The sequence below is a fragment of the Desmodus rotundus genome, chromosome 9, assembly GCF_022682495.2.
Source record: "Desmodus rotundus isolate HL8 chromosome 9, HLdesRot8A.1, whole genome shotgun sequence".
Classification (NCBI taxonomy): Eukaryota; Metazoa; Chordata; class Mammalia; order Chiroptera; family Phyllostomidae; genus Desmodus; species Desmodus rotundus.
The window spans coordinates 19,271,019-19,292,593 of record NC_071395.1 but is presented as its reverse complement, the minus strand read 5'-3'; the positions used below and the strand labels follow the sequence as shown (position 1 = coordinate 19,292,593).

The 21,575-nt window shown below is 47.3% G+C and overlaps 1 long non-coding RNA gene across 1 annotated transcript in view; it reads right to left on the bottom strand.

The window, feature by feature from the left end:
• Nucleotides 1-233: 233 nt before the first annotated feature.
• Nucleotides 234-21,575, bottom strand: part of LOC123480617 (uncharacterized) — a 79,656-nt gene continuing 58,314 nt past the window's right edge. Inside the window, exons 3-4 of the long non-coding RNA XR_008425213.2 lie at nucleotides 3,193-3,397; nucleotides 234-418 (exon numbers count right to left, since the gene is read on the bottom strand). This is a non-coding gene — a long non-coding RNA (uncharacterized lncRNA). The remainder of the gene's footprint in view (nucleotides 419-3,192; nucleotides 3,398-21,575) is intronic.

Genomic DNA, 21,575 nt, shown 5'->3' with positions numbered 1-21,575 from the left:
GCTTCAAGAGTTGTTCCGTTCTCCAGGCCTCCCAAGCATGGCCTATGCAAACACAGGTTAAGCCACGTCACTGCCTGTTTCAAACCTTTGATGGGGTCTCTATCACCTATTGATCGTGGTCATAGCTCCTTGGAAGGGCACACCTGCCCTTCCATGATATGGCTTCTACCTACTTCTCTGGTCTCATTTCTTGCAGCTCTAGCTGCATGGAACAAGCCATGCTATTTCTTGTTCTTGTTCTTCCCTCTGCCTCGAATGTGCTGCCCACCCTCTTAAAAACATAATCCTGTTCATCTTCCAAACTTCAACTCACCTTTTGCAAAAAGTCTTCCCTCAGTTCCCATGCTGAGTTCAATGCCCCTCTTCCATGCCCCCCTAGCAACCTCAACAGCTTGTGTTGAAGTCATCTTGGAAGTTCCTGAAAAGCGGGAACAAGTTTGATTCATTGCCGAGCTTAGCACCATGCCTGGCACATACCTGACGTGCAGAAATGTACATGGGCCTAAAGCACTGGAGCCTGGTGGGAACCCCACCTCCGCTAGGGAGCCCAGCCCTCCCTCCTACCTGCCTGACCATCAGTATTCCATCTTTCTGGAGACTTCTGGCCACCCACTCAGCAGATCAGTATATCAGGGTGTCAAAGCAAACCTGGAGCTGGGGCACCCCTTGCATGTGTAGGCATAGAACATGGGCTTTTGTTCTGTAGCAGCTCCATGGTCAAGGGGTCCCAGGCTTCCCTCCCTATCGATTCTTGTCCACAAAACAGTCCCATCATGACTCCGAGCCTCATCCTTCACACAAGTCGGGCATACGGTAACTTGGGCCAGGGTCACATATCTAGCAAATGAGCATCCCTGCTCACAGAGGACCAGAAAGTCAGTACTGGTGGATCAGCACACTCTCCACATCAACATAACTTTAAATAACTTTACACAGATTCTTTCCTGAGAGGGGCCAGGAGCTGCATTTCCATGGATGAGTAACAGCACATTAACAGGGCACCTTGTTGGGTGGGTTTGTTCGAATTTGCATGCAATGCAGGAATGAAAGTCCCAAAGGCACCTCTCAAACTCCAAGGGCCTCCCAGCACCGTGGCTCCTGTGCCACGATCCTGATGAGGGAGGATGATGGTGATGGAGAGAGTTTCCTCGCTGCCGTAATGCTCGCTCTTCTCCCGCGCGAACATCTTAGAGCCATAAAGGCACATTGTATTTTCAAGGCTTGTCTGATCCCATTTCTTTGTAAATTGGATTAAGCTCTTTACTGTGTATTACTGATATTAAAAAAGAATGAATTCACATCTTGCAAACACAGCAAAAAGCAATCACTCCCATGGCAAGCCAGTCATTGGCCAGCATCCACGGGAACCCAATTTTAACTTTCGAGCCCAGTCAGCAGGCAGGGTCAGCCCCAGGCAACATTGTGAGCCAGGGCTCATCGTTGTCTGTCTTTCGTCCCTCTTTCATCCCCATCCCCTTTCAGTTCCTCTTCAACCCAAACGCTCCAAACGTTCCATCCTCTCCAACCTTCCAGGTCCCTTCTGTCTCCCCAGGAAGAGGCTGCACATGTGTTCACATGAAGGCTGTGTTCAGAAGGGGCGTGACCCGGGTGAAAATGACTCATAAAGTGCTATACAGGAATAACAGCAACCCCTTACACGTGGGTTAGCGTTATACTTTGCAAAGCCCTCTCTTCTTTATGGCATGGGAACTCTTATTAAGGTTTTTATCCCCACCCCTCTTGACCCCTAGTTTCTCTGCATTTTAGAAGACGATCCTGGGGTAGGTAATGGAAAAAACAAAGGATGAGGAAATGGAGGTTAGAATTGTCAGGCTTCAGGGGAGGAGTGATTTGGGGTAGAGCCTAGAGAAGAGCTGGGGGCGGTTTTCTTGTTCTTCAAGTTGCCAAAGGCAGTAGCCCAAAATGGCCCTTAGAGAACTTGAAACAATTGGGATCGATAAGAGGGTGAAAGAAGCATGAACTATTTTGATCTGACATTCCCGTAATCTAAGCGTCCGTATTAGGAGAGTGATTTAATAGTATGCACTGACTAAAGAATAAGGTAGGTCTATATGTACCGATACATAAAATTTGCCATTGAGAAAGCAAGTCACTGAGTGTGTGTGTGGTACAGCATTAAAATAGGATCCCATTCATACACACACATACACACACATGTTCACCATGTCTACAGGTGAGATGTTTGTGACAATACATGAAAAAGGTCAGGATGGATGCAGCCCGAATCATCAACAGTGGCCATGGATGAGGAGGGGAGAGGGAGTGTAGGGATGGGGAGTTAAGGGGAGATTTTCATTGTTTATTTACATTCACATTGTTTGACTTTGGGTTTACAAAGAAATTGCATTGATTTTATCATTTCTTTTTATAGAAACAAAAAATATTTCCACATCAAGAGAAATTAATAAACTGGTTCTCAAGTGGTCAGGCATTCAAGGACAGTTTGCGTAGTGGCTGGAGGGTCATTGTCCCAGGCTGGTGTCCTCATGTGGCTGGCCATGAAGGCGGCCCCAAGACTCAGATGAGCTCATCACTTGTCTGTAACCTGCAAGCTCAGCCATGCCCAGAAGGAGACCCTCTAACTCTGAACCTGGATAGGAAATTTCAGCTCAGCACCAAGAGCTGACTGCACAGAATCGGACTGGAATGGCAGACTCCAACTGTTCCCCCTCATAGAATTCACCTTGAGAGGGAGGCAAGGAGTGAAAATAGTTTGCACTTCTCGCTGTGGCACTTGGATAACAGGCACACATACGCACAGTTGCCTGACTGATGAGCTCGCATTAAGATTGTTTTTTCAAGGAGCATGGGAGGAAGGTTATCACAGAAATTATAGCTTCACATCAGAAAATGGAATGGTTTTTAATCAAATGTGCCGAATGCCCGTTTTACAGCGCCTGTGTCTATTTCTTCCCTGTATTACATGCAGGTGAAAGTTCTGGTTGGCTGTCCTCCAGCACGTGCCCGTCGATCGGGCTGCGTGCAGCATCTCTGTCCCGGCTTTCCCTGCCAGGCTGTCTCCAGGCCACTCTGTGGCTCCTGCCTCGCTGTGAAGGGTATTTGGCCCTGAGCTGTGGCAGGGCCAGAATGTCCTCACCTCTGCCCCCCAAGTTCCTTTCTAAAGGACAGAACACAAGCCTTTCCGGCACCCAGTGGGATCCAGCGACTCACCTCCAGTGCAAAATTTCTGAAAAGATCCACATTTCCCTGTTGACAACCTGGTGCATGCTGCCTATTGTCTCTGCTCCTGGCGCTGGGAGCCACTGGCTGGAAACGTGAGTCCGCAGCCCAACAGTGAGGATCCTTGCAATGTGGTTCCCGAGGGGGATGGAGGACGAGGTTTTTCCTGGCTGCAGACAGGAAGGGGGTGAATTGTCTGTAATGACAGAACCAGCTAAAAGTTAGTCTGCTTTGTTAGCATCACCATGCAACCGACAATTGCAGACAATGTCAGGGACAAAACACTCCTCCCTCCCTGGTCGACCCCTGTCACGTCCCACAGTACAACGATCCAGGAGCGTCGTACAGCACACTGCAGCCAAGAATGCGACGTTTGAAGTTAGATGCCCTGGTCAGAGCCCTAAGCCTGGCACTTACTAGGTCTGTGAACTTGGCAAGTTATTTAACATCTCTGAGCCTCAGTTTCCCCTACTGTAAGGTGTCAGTATTCATAGGACCATTGTGAAGATATGAGATAAACTATATGAAAACTCTTGATGAACTGTTAAGTGTTAGAGAAATGTCTAAGTGTTTGTAGTTGACATTAGGTTTGAAAATGGCAGGTGTGTTCGCTTTTCCAGGTGTTGTACTTTCACATAGTGCTGTCCCCGTCCCTGTCAACCTCTCGTTCCTTTGTCCCCGCCATCTGCATTTTCCACACCACCCCAGCTGCTAGTTCAAAATACAGCCATAATTCCTTCATAAATCCAAAGTGAGCTGGCCAATGTGCCTACCAAATAAGATATGGGACTAGACCTATATTTTCCTGAATTTTCCCTCCCAAGGTTACCGAAAGGTCACCTTTACTTCCTCGTGAATCAGTTCCCTTTGTTGAGTTCCTGCTGTTGCCCACTAGGGGAGCAAACACCTCCTCAGCCAGCCTCTGCCAGGGGCAGCCCTGTGGCTTGGGGAAGCCTGGTGCTGCTGAGAGAATAGCTGGAGCCCTGGCGGCCCCGCCCAGGCGGACGTTCCTTCTCTCAGCATCCAGCCATGGCCAGGGTGCTACCCTCATAGCAAAACTACCTATTCTCTAAGGACACAGCTCTGAGCATGCCTTCTTCAGGTGACATTCACTGTCATTTCCTAAGGCCAGCCCAGGGGCTGGCTGCCTCACTCAGAGGGGATCGAGCATCATTCCCTTTCCCTGACCAAGGCCTTGGGATCCAGTCGGGATCCAGTCCAGGCTGTTTGTCCAGATCTCTGCCCTTATACTGAGTGTATGTCTCAGATCAACCAGTCCCGGTATTTGACTGATGAATGATAACCTGATTCACTTGCAACAGAATCTGGCCACCTAGGCTACCATTTGATCAGGTCGGCACCCAAGATGCCAAGTGCCTGGGCAGCCCAGATGCCAGGAGTTGTCTAACACACCCTGTGACATCTCTGGTGGTCTGGCCGGGAAGAGGACATTGGAACACAGACACACATAGTGGGAAGACACCGTGAGGACACAGGGAGAAGACAGCCATTTGCAAGCCAAGGAGAAAGGCCTGGAACAGATCTTTCCCTCTAGGCCCGCAGAAGGAGCCAACGCTGCTGACACCTCAGTCTCAGACTTCCAGCTTCCAGAACTGTGAGAATAAATTCCTGTTGTTTAAGCCACTCGGAGCACATAAGGTACTACAGCAGGCCTAGCAAATGCATGAAACCACTCCACATTAAAAAGTAACCCGTGATGCAGGTGGGGCTTCTGGCCTGAGGCTTTCTTCTGGACACACCACTTCCCCCCCTGGTTGATCCCCGAGCAAGCTAGGGCTAACACAGGCTACAGCTCTGCATTTGATCCCCCCAAACACTGATGGTCTTTGTCACTTATTCTTAACAGCAGACGTTCCCCGCAGCCACAAGGAATATGAAGCAAGACCCACGAGCACCCGATGGGAGGGCAGGGTGGTGACTCATTAGCAAGGCGGTAAAAAAGGTCATGGTCATGCTCTCACATGGATGGCTAAGCTTCATCAAGGTCTGATTGCTATGGTGCACGGGCTGCTCGGGCAGATGCACCTGAAGAACCCAGCTTGGAAACAAACTGACCAACAAGGAGAAAAAAGTTGTCCAGAGACAGGGAGGTTGCCGGCCTCCGTTTCTAAAAATGGAGGAGAAAAATGGTGAGTAACCTTAAGTCAGAAAGAGAAGCTCTTCCAAGAACACTGATGAACAGGAAGAGGCATCTGCAATTCGCCTTTTCAGACCTACCCAGACCTGTATACTGGCCCAATACCTGCTCAGGTAAACTGGCCCATAGAAAAAGGAACCCTTTGCGTTTGGTGTTTTTTCCATGTTTTCTCCTAAAAGAAACCCTATAAAGTGAATGTCAGAGATGATTTTGGGCTCACACCTACTGTCTGTGGAACAGCTTGAAGCTGACTAGATTAGCTGGTTGAAACACTCCAACTCTGCCCACACAGATGAGTTTGGCACCTGCCCAGCTCAGAGAGATCTGGGTTTTGCAAACAGCTCCTGTTTCTCCTCTTCTGTCCATTTGGGCCCGTCGTTGCCTTCTTTATCCTGGGTCTTGAGGGCAGCTGCTGCCGTCCTTGTCCAGCCCCTCACTCCCAGCTTTCAGCTTCAGACAAGATGACCAGTTGGCCTTTTTGGATAAGTCCTTGGAGCCACACTCCCATTCCTTTTCCACCCCTTGATTACGAGTTGCTGGTATTTTTATATATTTGAAACGTCGGCTGCACCAGCTTCCTCTTCCCACTGGCTCACTCCCCGCAGGAATTCTTCTGTTCCCTCTTCTCTCTCTGCTAACCAACTTGCTCAGACAGAATGGGCCTTATGTAACATGACTCCCCCACACTCCCCAGCGAGGGGGGCTCCCCAGCCCGGCTGAAGCACAGACGTCCACATACCCCACTTGCAGAAGCAAACGTGGCCATGGGCTCCTTGGTGCCTCTCCAGGGCTGGGATCCTGAGAGGCACAAACTTGACCTGACTGCTTTGCTGCCTTGTACCCCAGCCACACCTGCCTCCACTACCTGGTCGGAGATTACATGGGCAGTTGCCACATAATTATCATTTAATCTGTTCTCAGAGATTTCAACTGGCTCTGAATTGTTTTGGCTGATGAAAACTAAGGAGATATGCAAAAAAAAAATTCCAGATGCATTTGAACACTTTGGGGCCTGTGCAGCCTGAAGGCAGATGAAACTTAATTCAAATAAACATCAGGCAACGTGTGTTGGCAAAAATGACCTAAGATACCAGCGTACATCTGTGTGATCGGCGAGTAGCTCATAATGAATGAAATGGGCAGAGCAGCCAAAAAAGGTCCCAGAATAACCACCCCTTGACAAGGAAAACTGGATCTCACTTTGGACGACTCCATCAGTGACACGAACTAGGACTTCTGCTTGGGTCTGCTACAGATTCCAGAACCTCAGTGTCTGCTTCAGGTGTGGGAGGACAGCAAACAGGGGTGACCCCCAGGTGAGCCAGAGGAAAAGGAGAGCCGTAGAAAGTCCCCGGACAGGAGGAATTGTAGAGTGAGCAGAAGACACCGTTTGCCTGACTGACAAGTGTGTGGCTTGCTCCCTCACCGCCTCCAGTTTTCCACTCAAGTGTCCCCTCCTCAGGCCACCCCCTTTAAGACAGCTCCTTTCTGTACCTCCCAGGACTCATCACCCCCTTACCCTGCTTCACCCACCGCACTTATCCCGCCCATAGATCCAATCAGATAGTTGAAGAAAAAATACTTTAGAAGTGGAAGAAGCAGCGAGTGCAAAGCCCTCAGGCAGGAATGAGCTGCTGGGAGGCAGTGAATGAGGACAAGTGTGTCTAAACACACCACTGGAGAGGACCGAGGACCGCACGGCAGGCCCTGGTTAGGACTGGATGCTGCGCCAGGAGCTCCTGCAGTCTGGCAGCATAGAAGCTGAGTGGCGCACAGCAGGGAGCGTCTGTCTCCCTGCGCATCTGTGGGCCAGCCAGGGCAGCCCTCCGCTGCGTCTGTCATTCTGGGGCCCATACCACAGCAGCAGCAGCTCCTGGCGTACATTCTTGTCCTGGCGATGGCAGAGGCCCAGCAGAACAAACCCAGGGCTCAGAGTCAGGTCCACTACCACCCCGGGGCCAGGGCACACCAGGGGACTAAGTCAAAGAAAAGGGGCAGGGAATACACCAGAGGCGTGGTATCATACTCCTACTACACCACAGGGATAGGAAAATGGGGACCGTTATCCATTCTTCCACGTGGTAAGGGTGAGGGGCGGCCATGTGCGCAACAAAGAGGGCCCTGTGCAGGGGAGGGAGGACACTAATGCCCGTTTCTGAAGTTCTCTCTGGCTGTTGCATGAAGAGCAGACCCACTCTGAGAGGCTGGAGAGGAGGCAGAGAGATGTGCCAGAACACATCTAATGGTGAGCACAGGCTCACAGGGCCTTGCTGTGTGCCTGGCAAGCATGGAAAAGCTTAGACCCCCACATAAAACTGGCCCACCCGACCGTGTTAGCCTTGAGGAGAAGTGAGGCATGTTTGGTGTTTATCCCTGGTTCTCCCAGCGCTAGCACAGGGCCACCAAATAGGAGGCAAAGAAAGAAATCAGGAGCCTCCAACCCCGGGGCAAGGGTGAAGGCCGCTGAGAATATCACAGGTGTGGAAAAAGCCCTTTGGACCAGATGGGAACAGAAGCCTCCCAAGAGCACCAAAGGCGTGTGCAGTGCTCAGAATGAGGGCTGGACAGGAGCAGGAGAATCTGTGCCCCGTTTTCACTGTGAAAATACGGCAGCAGGATAGCGCATCAAAGACTCTGGCTTCACACCCTCTGGAAAGAAATGAAAGGGCTTCCACCTCATCCCATCCCACTTAAACCCTGCATATCGTGTCTCAGATGTCCCAGTGGAGATAGCAAATGAGATGCTCCGAGAAAGCAGCCTGTAGGGAAGCAGGCTGTTTATAAAAGGAACACACTGTCCCCAGGAATTGTAGCTCGTGGTGCAGTGAACAAGCCCTTTGAGGGTGCCAAGCAGAAGCTGTAGGCACTGTCAGCAGGGGAAACCCTGGACTGGAGAGCGTCAGGCGGAGGGGGTTGCTGCCTTAAGATCTGGCAGGGTAGTTGTAGTCTACTCAAGGCTCCTCTGGATCCTGAATAGCAGAAAACAACTACCCAGCTACTGGCAGGGCACCCAGAGGCATTTATCAGATGCCTCTCTTTGCAGCACCATGGAAATTTACTAACGGACAACATTGTAAAGCCCCCCAAAGAACCCATGTTATTCAAAATTTCACATTAACATAAATAGCACAAAACAAGCACCCCTAACCAGAAAGGAAACATAAGCCATTAAGTGGGTCAGATCAAATCACGCAACTTCTTTCAAATTTAGTTTTTCATATTTAAGCTGTGGCATTTGGACCAAATTACATTTTAACATTCCTCTTATTTCTGAAATCCTCTGATCTATTAAACAACACCTTGCAGGCAGCCTCACAGAATGTCAAAAACAAAACCAAGAAGCTGAGAGCACCAATGGAATGCACTAAAAAAATGAAAAAAGAAATAGAAAAGAGATTGTACCAGCGCTGCGCCTTGCCCGTTACCAGGGAAGATGTGTGCCCTTGGAATGGAGAGATTGGCGCATTCAATACGATTGCAATAAATGCACAGAATGTTCTAGTCTTAACTGGCCAAACAGATATCGGTAAATCACCCAGACAGGATGTGATCACCTAAGAATTTCGAATGAATTCATGGGCAGACGTGTGGAGCTGTCGACTGTGATGTGAGACCAGTTGTGGCAACAGCTGCTGCGTCAGACAGACAGTGGTCTGGCTGCCAATGTCAGCTTTACTCCGAGTTTCCCGAGGGGACCTTGGAACACCACCCCCTGGTTGTCCGTCCCTCCCTACCAGCCACGCTGGTGGGATCGTTAACTCAAGTACAGAGCTGCGGGAAGCTCACATCAGCACAACCATGGAGGCAAGGGCAGGATGGGTTCTACAGAAGGAGGACCCAGTCTGGTTATCAGAGTTTACAGGGAGCAAGGGGAGCACGTCATTTTTTATTTAGACTTTGGAGTTGCCTCTGCTAGTGTCCACAGCAAAAACTTAGTGTGGGCGAGTTAAACATGATTGAGGCACCACAAAATTAAGGGACTATGGGAAATGGATGAAGAATCAAATCCCAAAATAGGAAAACCAGGTAATAAAAAAGAGCCATTTCCTTGAAAAAAGTAAACGTTCTCAGAGATTGAGAAGGGCTGATCTTGGTGAGTAATTTTTTATAGAGATCCGAAGAACTAGGTACACAATGAAAACTTCAAGGTTGTAGATGCCCCCAAGACGTCTTCAGAAATGAAATGGCGAGTCAATGGGATAGAGACTTTTGAAGGCAAAGCAGAAAGTGGTCAGGAATTTCTGCGTGGCCAAGTCCAGGTTAAAGCACCTCATAGGCAAAAAGCCATAGAATGATAGATAGCCCAGGAACAACCCATAAAGCCAAAAGGAGACCTTGGGAGTTATTTGCTTTCCTGGGAACGTTAAGCTTAATGCATGACAATAGCATCAAAGACAATAAAATGCCAGGCGCTCCATAAATATTTGTTAAGTGAATGAAATGCTGAATCATCAGAAAGACACAAAATAAAATATGTCCCAACTTGACATTAAATGGGACTCTCCTCCCCTCTATTTTAGCTGAAGCATCAAAACAATACATCTTACATTCTAAAACAAGACCATTACTTTTTAAAGGACTTGTAAAAAGGAGATGGCTGGCCATCCCAAAAAGATACATACTGAATGATTCCGTGAAATAACAATTACAGAGACGGGGAACAGATTAGTCAGTGGTTTCCAGGTTAAGATAAGAGAGGAAGAGGGTGCTTAAAGGGGTAGCAGGAAAAAGCCTTGTGGGAACTGTACAGGTATGTATTCGATTGTGACAGGAGTTACATAAAACCACACATGTGATAAAACTGCAGAGAGCTGCAAACACACACACACACAATTGAGTGCATACATAACCAATGATATCTGACTAAGCTCTGTGGATTGTACCAATGGCAGTTTTCTCGTTTTGATGCTGCTTTATAGTGATGGAAGATGTTAACTCTGAAGGTAAATGTTTCCTGGGAATCTCCCCTGGCTGGAGTGGTTCAGTGGATTGAACCCTGGACTGTGAAGCAAAGGGCCACCAGTTTGATTCCCAGTCAGAGTACATGCCTGGGTCACGGGCCTTGTGTTTCTCTCCTTCCCTTCCCCTCTCCCTAAAAATAAATAAATAAAATCTTTTGAAAATATATTTAAAAAATTAAAAAATAGTTTCTTAGGAATTTCCCTGTACATTTCTTTGCAATTTCCTATGAACTTATAATTATTTAAAAATAAAGAGTGTTTTTGTTTTTGTTTTAAAAAAGAGATGAGGGGTTGAAAACCTATTTCATCCATGAGCGGACCATCCACCTCTAACCAATATGAGAGATCGGAGAGTTCTAGAAAGGAGACTGTGGAGCCTGAGAGAACATTTTTAGAGAACGCTCTTGGCACGTTGTGATTCCAGTCCGTTCCTCGGAGGTGGGACAGGATGCCAGCTCCTTGTGTTAGAATGAGTGAAGAGCCTTTGATAGGAATACCCTGAGAGCATGACTGTGTCCCTTGCAGTTGTGGGACATATTAAACTGTGTCTGACTCCGACCCAAAACATTTCAAGACCAAGAGTTGGGCTGCCCAGCTGCCTACCCACTAGCCACAGAGAGAAGGCTGAGCTGGGGGTCTGCTCTTGCTGTTTGTCAGCACAAAAGATAGGTGACTGCTTTCCATGAAAAAAATGTGGAGCAAGCCTTGTCTTACCCAAGAGGGCTGCCTGGAGAGATAACCAGACAGCAACAGCGATCAGCCAGAGGTAGTGCAAAAGGCTGGGAAGCAGAGAACTGTACAGTGACGAGCTGGAGAAGAGTGTATTATTGCCTGTTAGTGAACTACAGAGGACAGGAGGTTTCCAGTGATGGGAATGTCAAAAACAAACAAACAAACAAACAAAACCCCACAAGATACAGATGACAATAAGAATCGGCTTTAAACACATCCCAGACCCAGAGAGGGCACCACTGAGCTCGTGATGGTATGAGGTAAGGAAAAACTTTTCTGACCAACGTTATGATCTCTTCTCCCTCCTTCTGCCCTGGTGGGGTCAGAAATCAAGGTAATGAGATGGAGAGGGAGATGCAAAAGCACAATTGGAAGAAAGAATACATTCAGATTCCTTCTGCCAGCTCCCACCTGCAACAGGGCACAATCCGGGAAGGAAACCTGAACATTGAACCAAGTTCAAAGTAATGTCTATTACATGCAGCTGGACTTTTAAGTCATTGATTGAAGGGTCTTACATTATCTGGGTGGCCAGAAAACCTGCCTGATTTTTCAACCAGATGCAAGAGAAAAACTAAGCCTCCACAGCAGGTTTCAGGGGACAGTGGGAGGCAAAGCATTGGTTCGTGATTCTACGCCATGGTCTTGCCTGTTCAGTGTCATGGGTACAGAAGGTGCATACCGATGGCTGTTTTGTCAAGAAAGATCGCACAGATCTGGAAAAGAGCAACGAAAAAGAGCAAGGGCGTTTGTGGGTGGGGAGCGAGGTCTGGCTCGCAAGAAGAGATTTTAAAAGATTATGATTTCAATATGAAAGCAAAGGTTAAAATGGAAATTTTATTGAATCAATAAAATTATGAACGATATGGATAAGGTGAATAAAAAACGTTGCCAGGCCCCAGAAGACAATCACAGGAGAAAGAAAATCAAGGACAAATATTCTTACGGAAGACACCGCCTCTCTGGAAATGCTATAGGTTAAAATACCCACAAGTGGGTATTTTTCAACTTCGATTCACTTGAAAAAAATAAATGTCATCTCATATAGCACTTTTTGGGAGAGGGAAGGATCTGACATTATAATAGTAACAAAATTAAAGTCCTGAAATGCAATTAGAAGTACCATACTATACCGATGTGTAATGTTTTATAATCATTCACTTTAATTTTCTAAACTACGTCCCACGTGACACTTTAAGGGAGCAAGAGATGGCCATTGTTATAATTATACCAACAAGATTGATGGTGGTAACTTGCAATGTCGATACCGATCATATTGATGAGAAAATGTACTTTGTAAATAAATAAAACGTCACAACTGGAACATCGCTTACATTTTCCTCCAGTTAATGTAACCCCGACATTTTTCATCGCATCTGAACAGGCCACGAGACTGCACAGCCTAGCGCCCTGCCCCAAGGCCTCGATGGGCCCCATTCCCTCTGCCCAGGACGCCTTTCCCACCCCGGTCACATCGGTCCAGTCTCTGCTCAAATGTCACCTGCTCAGAGAGACCTTCAGTATTTTTGCCCTGTTTAAATTTACCACCCTTACTTATCACTACTTCAAGTTATATTTATTTTTGCTTACTGATTATCTCCCTCCTGAATACAAGCACGTGAAAGCAGCCAACAACTGTGTACTTTCACTGCTGTATCCTCATGGCCTGGAGCCACGCTAGGCATCTAATGGGTAGTGCTAAGGTGATGGTTTCCCACCTGACAGCCACGCTCCCCTTCTTCCTCAGTAACAGAGTCCCTATGCTTTCAGGTCCAGCAGTTGTGCCCAGCTGTGATGCTACCTCTACAGTCTCTCTCATCAACAGAAGTGGTCAAAGAGGTCTAAGCAGAAGATACAGTATGGCACTTCTTGGAAAACACTTTGAAGGAGTCTTACTCTTTAAAGAGGACATGCCCTTTTGCCCTTGGCTTGTCTTCCTTCCTACTGCTTGGAACATGAATGCAATGGCTGGAGCTGCAACAGTCATAATTGTGTCCATGAGGTAAGCTTACTTGTAAGAACCATTGTTGAAGGGACCTTTTTGTTACTAGGTCTAGACTGCCTACCTCTGGACTTCTTTCACGTGAGAGAGAAAAAACAAAACAAAACACCCCCCTTGACAGGTGGCTTAGTTGGTTGGAGTAGTGTCCCAAACACCAAAACATGGCAGGTCCCATCCCTGGTCAGGACACATACCTAGGTTGCACGTTCAATCCCTGGTTGGGGCACATAAGCATATGGGAGGCAACTAAGCAATGTTTCTCTCCGTCTCTCTCTCTCTCTCTCTCTCAATCTCTCTCTCTCAATTTCTCTTTCTCTCTCAAATCAACAAACACATTCTCGGGTGAGAAAAAAAATCCTCTACCTTGTTTAAGCTGCATTAGGTTTTTGTAGCCAAAACTAATTCTGATAAATGAGTGCTTAGTAAATATTTGTTGAATGTACATGTGTTTTTCTTTTAAACTTTCAACTTTTAAAAAGTTTTAAAAAGCATATCTTGCTACTTTCCCCATGTCAAACCTCTGCTTAGGCAGCTCTGGGGCAAGAACATGGGCAACTGAGATGACCAAACTGGTGTGCAGACCCCTGGTTAGACAGCCGCCCCCTGTGCTAGAGCTCTGCAGAGCAGAGCCAGTGCGCCAAGGGGAATCCTAGCTCAGCCACTTAGCTGCTTGCCATGCAGCCAGAGGCAGCTGGCTTACCCTCACTGAGCCTCCGTTTACCATCAATAAGTTGAGTCAACACTGTACATAGATGCTTCATAAATATTCAGTGTTGTTACGATAGGAGTTTTAAGACAAACAAGGTATTTTAGGGAAATGCCATGCCTTTGCCCACATGAGACAATGCTGGGAAACCCACATCCACACCTGAATTTGGCATGATAATTCTCAGGCTTCACTACTTGGAGGAAACCAGGGTGAGTCAGATTTAGAGAACTCTTCTGAATGCAAATTACAGAGACCATTGGGTCCAGCTCAGTTGTATTGAGAAATGCATCTGGGCCAAAGGAACACCGAACCAGGGACTGAACAGCCCCAGGTCCTTCCCCCTTCTCTGCTTCCAGCTCTTTGTTTCCGCTCCATTCTTCTCTCCCTCTCTATAACCTCACTTCCTCTGCTTTTCTAGATCACATGACCAAAAAAAATACAGCTGTAGAGAATTTTCTAAGGGCAAGTGTTACTGATCCTGCCTTTGGGAGGAAACTTGGTCACCCTGTTCTGAGTTTCCAGGGAAGAGTCTGATGGGCCCAGCTCAGCGATCTGACCAGCCTGGCCTCTCCGACTGCAGCAGGAGTGGGGTGGCTGAGTCCTGCTGCAGGAGCGGGCTTCTCCAAACACCACAGTGTAGACAGAGACAGGAACGATGTCCCACACTGGAGTGAAAAGTGGGCAGAAAGCAGTAAGTATTCATGGCGAGAACCAAAGCCAGGTTTTCTTTGGGTGAGCAGAGTCTGACCCAGAACTGATGACGAAGAAGTCTGGGTGGGGAGATTAATGGTGTGAGATGCTCACTCTTCAAAGAGCTGGCCCACCTGAACCGGTTCAACCCAATTTGGGGCTGGTAGTCCTGCATCACTGAGCAAGTGACCAGAGCTGTGGCCATAGAGTAGAGGGCCTGCAGTGGCCAAAGGCTTGGTTTGATAAATATGCAGGTAGAGCTTCCCTCAAAGACCAAATACTCGTGATGAACTGAACATAAGCAAAAAGAATGATCAGCCGCCTTTAACCTATTTCATCTTTGGAAATAAAAAGACTATTTAAAGACCTCTCTCTCATCCTCTTTCTGCAAGAGGATGTGAAGATCACGTGCAGGCCGCCTCCAGCTGGGCACATCTCCACCCACAGAGGCCCCTCCCACCAGGGCTCTGAACCTGCACCCCCCCCCCCCCCGCCCCCCGCAGCTGTGGCTGGCCTGTCAGTAGTCTCTGAGCTCTCACTTGGCTTGTTCCCCTAACTCAGCCCACACCTCCACGTATCTTCCCGGGAGGAGAAAGATGATTGCATATTGTCCCTAGGATATAAATAGACAGATAGCTTCCTTGCACTTCAACTACTGATTGGTTTACTAAATGTGCCCACCAGTGGTACCAGACCTGTGTCACAACTCAGCATCTTGCAGGAGGGTTTTTGGTGTCTGAAGCTCTGATGTTTCCGTGAGGCCTGGAGCTTTGTTGCTGGCCTGGAGCATCAGCACCCTGAGTGTTCAGGACCAGAGAGAAGCAGCACAAAAAACTCTCTGTAAAGGAGGCTACATCTCTTTCTAGATGGACTCGTTGAAGACATTTTTCCCCTGACATCAATAGAAGCTTATGGGATTCTAAGTAGCCTATTTAAAATCGGGGTGTCTACTTATGACATCCGCTGCAGGAGGAAATAGAATAATAAACACTTGTGAAGCAAAGGCCATTGACCCTAAGAGATGCTGGGGGCCCTGGATGTAAAAGAGGGAGGGAGAGGGAGGCCTGCCCCGCGTTATTTTTACTGAACGTCTGTCGATACTATCACCAGGTCAGCAGAGTGGAGCAGGCTCGGGCTCTGTGGGCACAGGAACCTGGGCTTGCGTTCCGTCTCTAACCCTTAGCACCTGCAGGCCTGGAGAAATTTTCATAATTTCTCTGGGTTTCTGTTTCCTCTTCTGCAAAACAGGGAGAATATCCCATGAATGACCGTGAGGATGAGAGACACCACGTGAGGGCCTGGCACCAAGCCCAGCACAAAGTAGCGTCTCAAATAAATGACATCTAGAGTCGCCGTGAACGTACTTGAAATAGCACAATACATCAGTCTTTCAAAGGAGCTTCTGCTTCTCTGTTTCTTGCAGTTTTCTCATGGGTATTAATAATGTCCCATTAGTTGCTCTCTCACGGGGAACTTGTGCAAGCATCGGCAGCTGAGTTTCTCCACTTGTGCTGTTGAGCTCGTAAGACTGCAGAGTCCTGGGCCCCACCCCAGATCTCAGGGCTGTGGGGCCTAGGACTGTGTCTTTTTAACAGGCATTGCAGCTGAGTCTTGCCCGTGAGAGCAGGAGGACTTCTGCTGTACATGGGATTGGGGTGTTCTTGGTGATTTTTTTTAAGGCAGAGTCAGAGTGGGCAGGACCGTGATTCTTTAGCCTGGTGAGGATTGTCTTACAAGCAGTCTGAGGGCGTGCCCTTCACCCCGGCTGCTGGCTGCTGGCAGCAGCATTAACCATCTTCACCTGCCTAGGAAAGTGTCCACACAGCCAGGGGCCTACCCCAGGTCTGTACACTGGTGCGGTTTCTCCACATTTTGGAAATTTTCCAAAATCAAAAATGCTTTCTTTTTCTCAAAAATTTGCGAGGCTTACACTACATCAGCAAATTCTTATCTATAAGAGAAACAAGACTGAGGACTGAGTGAAAGTGAGTCCAGTTCTAAGTGATCGATTTAAAACTTAGAAGTAGGTTACAGTGTACCTACTGGCTGATGTTCCCTCCCCACGGGGCAGAATGTCTAGAGGTCTTGTGACTCCAATGTGGATACTAGTCAGGAAACACAATAGTTTTGGTAATTTGTGGAGTTCCTTCTCTTTTTGTTCTTTTTCCCCTTTATTTCCATCCCCCCACAATACTGTCTGCACTGTGGTCTAAATGTTGGGAAGAGCATGCTGCCTGAAGGCAATTCGGAACCGGCACTCTGTGTATACCTGGTTTCTGTGCATGTCCTTGGCAACGATCCTCATTCGCTTCTGACTAATGTGGGATAACAAGCAGCTAATTGCCCTTGTCCAATTAATTCAGCCACACTCAACACAAGAAAGTCTTTGTGACATGGCCTATTAGGAATCAAGGGCCCTATACTATGAAGGGGCCAACTCTACATCAAATGGAAATGAAGAAATCAAAATATTTCTTTTGCTGATATGGAGGTTGCTATTTGCCAAGGTAGCACTGTGAATGATGACCTTCAATGGCAAGTGTAAGGCCATGAGGGAGGCCCAGGGCTTCTGGGATGTGGAACAGCATGAGGAGTTCCCACGGTGGTGCTTACCAGGTATTGTTCTACTGGTTCATAAAGCCTCTGGTGGGGTAAATCCAGAACCATTGCTCTTACTTGAGCCTTCATTGGTTTCCTGGTTGCCTCTAGAAAAGACAAATGAATTTGGTGAGGTAGTGGGGGTCCATGCCTACCTCTAGTGATGAGCTTGGTAATGGGACTAATCGTTTTCAGTCTCACATGATCTTGTGGAAAGAAGATTCATTTATCCCAGTCTTTTGTTTTCACTCCTGGATGTACCGATGACAAAAAGGGACCAGGAGAGAAAGGTGGATAACTCATTTAATATCTATTCATTCACCAACTCTCCCATAAGCAACCACTCTAAGACAGGCTATGGGCGAGGCGAGGGATTCAAGTGGAGTAGTGAACGAGGCATCGCGTCTGCCCTCAAGGAACCTGTGGGTTGATGGGGGACGGGCCAACGATCCCTATGAAGTGTAAGGAGAGCGAAACGAAGGAACGGCCAACACTGTGTGTACCAGAGCCTCATTCCTCTGACGGCCCAATAATCTTTCACCCTGCGGTATCTACAAATTTTGTTTCTGGCCCCTTCCTTCATCTTCAAAGTCAGCAATGTAGCTCCTCACAGACTCTGCTTCCCTTGTTACTTCTCATTGTCCCACCACAGCCAGGAAAGTTTTCCCGTTTAAGGATTCGTGTGAGTGGATTGGGAACACTTGGATTATCCAGGGTAATCTCCTCATTTAAAGGCCCTTAACTTAATCACATCTACAAAGCCATATTCTGGAGCATGTTCCAGTCTATTCTGTAACAGGCTATGGAGATTAGGTTGTAAGCATTGTGTGGGTGTTGGGGGGCATTATTCTGCCTGCCATAGACAGGTAAAATAATAGCAATGATGATAATAATAATAACCAACATTTTTTGAGAGATTATTATGTCCTTGGTACCCCTCTAAAAGTTCTACTAGAACTAACTTATTTAGTCCCTACAACAGTCCTATGATATAGGACCTATTCTTACTCCCATTTATAACCGAGGAGAATGCTATAGGACAAAGAGGTAAAATGACTTGTCTGGGGTCTTACAAGAAGAAGCAGAGCAAGGATTTTAACTCAGCACTGTATCTCTGGAGCCTGCACAGTTAAAATGGGGTCATCCTACTTACTAAGATAGGGAGTTCTGCCCTAAAGGATAGAGCGTCTCCTAGTCAGGCTCCTCCTTAGGTCCGAGCTGGTGCTCCCACCCTCAGGAGTGCTGTGCACTGGGATGGGAGGAGGGGAGAAGTCTCCGTGGCCACACTGGGCCTTGGGGCTTTACCAGGAACAGTCAGGAGCCCCTAACATTTTGTGAACTCTGGCATAAGATTTGGTCGTCTTTATATCTAGCCATTGACTGAGAAAACGAATAATGGCAAAAGGTGTATTATTAAATATTGACACTTATCTTTTCAATTTCTCTTATTGATCAGTATATTTATATATTTAAATTAAGACAGATCTATAATTCCTGATCCACCATCCTGAACTTCATAAAGCACTGAAAACAGTGTTTTTGCTAATTATTATATGACAAATTAATTGGGGGGTGGCCAAAACCTGACCTGAATTGACATGAAGCTATTTATAGTCTTTCTTTATCCCATTAGTAGTGAACATTCCCATATTTAATTGCAGAACTCTTAGTGCTTGATTACAGGGTGCTGCCCCACACTCTGTTGGGAATGTTATTAAGACATGGTTTGTACATCCTTTTACCTGACTCCTAATACCTGAAATATCTGATTTCCAACGCTTGGCCCAGAGGTTTGAAATACGTGCTGTGGACCTGCAGAAGATATCTGGGTCACAAATAGTATCTGTTCAGCCTATAGCCGGTGGTTAGTATACACATGACTCTGTGGACGCCTCTCAGTAAGTTCCCTCGGGTGCGTGCCAAGCATGCTGGCCTACTTCACAGTCTTACTGAGGGTCTTCTGCCCTAACTGAAAACGTCTGCACTCCTAATCTACTATCTACCTCATCTCCTAGAGGCTAGTTCCCCTCTGTTTAAAGTAAACACTGTATGACTCCAATATAGTTAAAGGAAACATTTCAGTATAATAAGGAGTCATCATAATACTATGACAATAACATAGGCTGGCTTATAATCCCCATGTGGAATTATGGGAAAAAATTAAATCACTGCCAATTGTTTATTACAGCATGCTTTAAAGAGAATGACTAAAAGTCCTGGTCCCTGGCTTGGGAGGCTCTTAGAGACCCCGACCCTGTGGAGCATGGCAGAGAGGAAGGCTGCGGGTTGGAAGGATGTGAATCCTGGGTGTGGGTTCTGCCTTGCCATCTCATACAGGGTTAACCAGTCATGGGGTTCTTTGCCTCTCTGGGCCTCTGTTTCTGCATCTATGAAATGAGGGGGTTTTGATGAGCTCTGCAGCACCAGGGCCTAGGATTGAAGGAGAGCTCAGGAACACAAGTTCTAACAGCATCCCACAAGCCCATTTTTTAACCCAGGTTAACTGCCTGGAGAATGAAGTGCATGTTTTACATAGATAAAATTTAATATTTGTACCAACTAATAAAACATGCTCATTCATATGTATGTTGTAACTCATAAATAACCAAAGGAATCAACAGTTTATCAAAGGTTCGTCTGAGGTCAGTGAGTGGACAAGTCCTTCCCGGTTTTGTTGGGACCGATGGTGACAAGTCAGCCCAGTTCAGAGCTGACCCCAATGATGAACTCATTAATTCAGTCTTTACTATGCTCTGGGCACTGTGCTCAGGAGAGAAGGGGAGGAGGAAGCTATAGATTGTGCACTTATTGGCTCGTGTGCTGTCAAGGTACCTCTCTCTTCTCTGGGGCGTCTGCTGCCCCCTAGGCCGGATGATGAGGGAAGAAGTTGTTGATTGGCATGTCAGTTGATTTCCACTCCTTTTTTAATGTATCACAAATAATTAAGGTATAATATTGATGGCAGGAGGCAAGGTATTATTCCAGAAACTTGCTTTGTTTGGTTTCTGTTTACTTCCAACAGAATGCCAACTTTAAACTTAGCAGGTGAATGCAGAAAAGCACCACATTAAGATTGCCTTTACAGAGAGCAGTGGACATGACTTCGGTTAGAGCGCTAACCATCAGACCCAGTTGGTCCCGCACCTGGCAACAAGCCGGGCCTCTCAGCAATCCAGGGGGTGGCTGGGATCTGGCCTCCTGGCATTGTCTGTGCCCTGCCTAGAATGAGCAGGCATCAGCTGCCCCAGAACAAGAATCAGGGTCAACACGAGTGCCCTCTGCATTCCCCGCACAGCCACAGAGGGAGAATCAGGCACTGGTTTCTGGACGATAGGCCTCCCTGTGAGCCTGGCCCACTCAGAGGAGCAGATGGTGGGTAAGGCAGGCTGAGTTGTGGAAGCACGTGGCTTTCTGGGCTCTCTGAACCTTGTGATTGCTGGCAAATGGGGATCTGGATGTGCGTTTGGGAATGAGTGCCTGCTAAGCAGAAGAGTCCCCTGCCAGGGCCTGAGATTGGAGCCCTGGCTGCTGGCTCACCTACTGCATCTCTGCTTTGCTCTGTCTTCCCAGAAAGATAGACAGTACTGCTGACTCTGAGTTCTCTCTTTCTGCTAAAAATCAGTTACTGGGACCTGTGCCGGAGTTACCCACGCAGGTCAGGGTCTGAGCTACAACTTCATGAGAAGATGAGGGAAGGGACAAGCAGTGCCCTCCTTGGGGCTGTCAGGGCTGTGGAGGGCAGACTTCCTTGTGGCCTTTGTGATGGTTTTCTTTCTGCAGGATTTTTTCCCTTCCACCAGCCATTCCCTTTGTTAAAGGGAGCTATCCCGTGTGCTGGATTTATTGGCTCTATCTAAAATCTATTTTCTCCAAAGGCACTGTACAGATGCCCACTCTTTCATTCTGTCCTGGGATGTAGAGAGACCCGAAACTGACAAGAAATAGATGGAATTGAAAACCCAGGAGGGAATGGAGCAGGTCTGCGCAGGACACTAGGGTTTTCTAGGAATCCAATCTTTTCCACAAAAGGATCGGCACCGTGGCACAAAGACGGATTTCTTAAATCAACTTCCCTCACCAGCCTGCAGAAAATTTAATTGGTGAGGCTCTCTCTTAATGGATAAAAAATATACATATTAATCTTCTCCCTCTATGTAACAGCTTCAGACCATTTGTGGGACATTCCAAGTCACGGTACATCCAGGAGGCAAATTTTCAATTTGCGGAATCCCACTCACTCATTCAGTAAACCTCTTGTGTTTGGCTCTGGAGAGAAGGAGATGAATACTATCGCTTGCCTCCTGGGGCTTGCAGTCTAATGAGGTGACTAAACAAAAAAAGAAACCGCATTCAAGTCATCATTGCATCTAAAAAGTAACGCCCAAAATAATCTCAAATCTGTTCATTTGTCTCTGTTTTGACTGATATCACCTCCTTCAGGGTGACCATCATCTCTTGTTTGGATGACAGCAACAGCCTCCAGAGGTCCCTGTATTCCTGTCCACCAAATATTCCATTTTCTTT